The sequence below is a fragment of the Tiliqua scincoides genome, chromosome 11 (assembly GCF_035046505.1).
Source record: "Tiliqua scincoides isolate rTilSci1 chromosome 11, rTilSci1.hap2, whole genome shotgun sequence".
Taxonomy (NCBI): domain Eukaryota; kingdom Metazoa; phylum Chordata; class Lepidosauria; order Squamata; family Scincidae; genus Tiliqua; species Tiliqua scincoides.
The window spans coordinates 1,632,687-1,633,929 of record NC_089831.1 but is presented as its reverse complement, the minus strand read 5'-3'; the positions used below and the strand labels follow the sequence as shown (position 1 = coordinate 1,633,929).

Here is a 1,243-nt window from a genome sequence, read left to right as displayed (position 1 = left end):
AACACCTTGGGGCTTCTGCCCCAGAAGGTTGCTGTGCAGTGATTCAGTCAAGCAGATTCTCTCTCCTGTTGTTCATGCTTGGGTGAGAGCAGTGCTCCAAGACCCATGAGATGAGTGGAAAGATGCTGGGGCCTTCTTAGCAAGAAAGGGTCTGCATCTCACCATCCCACCAACTCCACACCAACCAGGTTTGGTATGCATTTGTCTCCCAGGACAGAAATCAGAATGAATTAATGAGTCCATTTGGAGGCTTCTCATAACTTGGGTGATATTTTTGTTTATTGGAAGGCTGGCTGGATGGCAACCTTCAGTCTCAAAGACTACGGTATAAGCCTACAGCACCCGGTATTCCCAGGCAGTCTCCCATCCAAGTACTAACCAGGCCTGACCCTGTTTAACTTCCGAGATCAGACGAGATCGGGCATGTGCAGGATACTTTGGAGAAAATGTCTCTGTGCATCTGCTGCTTGGTGATCACAACAGTAACGAAAAATTAGCAGGCACGCACAGGGCTTTCGCACTAAGCTGAAAATACTTGGAAAGGTATTGATTAAACCATTTGTAGCTACAACTCCAGAGACATGTTACCATGTTATCTGAGCAAGATTTTCCAGTCACAGATGGACTACAAGAGCACTGGCCCGAGCCATCATTTTGCAATTTAAATCTCTTTTTTCTGAGTTACTGCTCAGCATATGTGAGTGTGCAAGAAAGTCTGGGTGGCTGAAAACTGGATCAGACTAGCCCAGTTTTCTGTCTTCAACAGTGGCCAGCTAAACATGCCAGGGAAGGTGTGAGAGCGAGAAAGACTAAGAGGACATGTCATTTTGTGAGCATGGAGACAAGTTTGCATGTTTATGGGGAGACTGGCATAGAGCAGAGACAAAGTGCAAGAATGGCATTAGGAAACAACCTTTCACAGGGCCATCTTTAGGCCAATTGCTCCCAATTAGGCGCGGGGCCTAAGGGTCAATTAGGCCAATTAGGCCGTCTTTAGGCCAATTGCTCCCAATTAGGTGCGGGGCCTAAGGGTGCCCCACGCCAGGGTAATTACTCTAGTCTTGTACATAGTTTCATATCAACATGTGCTTAGATCCACTTGCTCCATTAGCGCACATGCACTTTTTAAGCACCTATTTCAATGGTTCTCACGCTTAGCGCCTGGACTCACTTTTTAGAATGAGAATCTGTCAGGACCCACTGGAATCGATGTCATGATCAGAAGTGAAATCATCAAGCAGGA

The 1,243-nt window shown here is 46.7% G+C and overlaps 1 pseudogene; it reads right to left on the bottom strand.

The window, feature by feature from the left end:
- Positions 1-330: 330 nt before the first annotated feature.
- Positions 331-448, bottom strand: LOC136662864 (5S ribosomal RNA; annotated as a pseudogene).
- Positions 449-1,243: the final 795 nt, after the last annotated feature.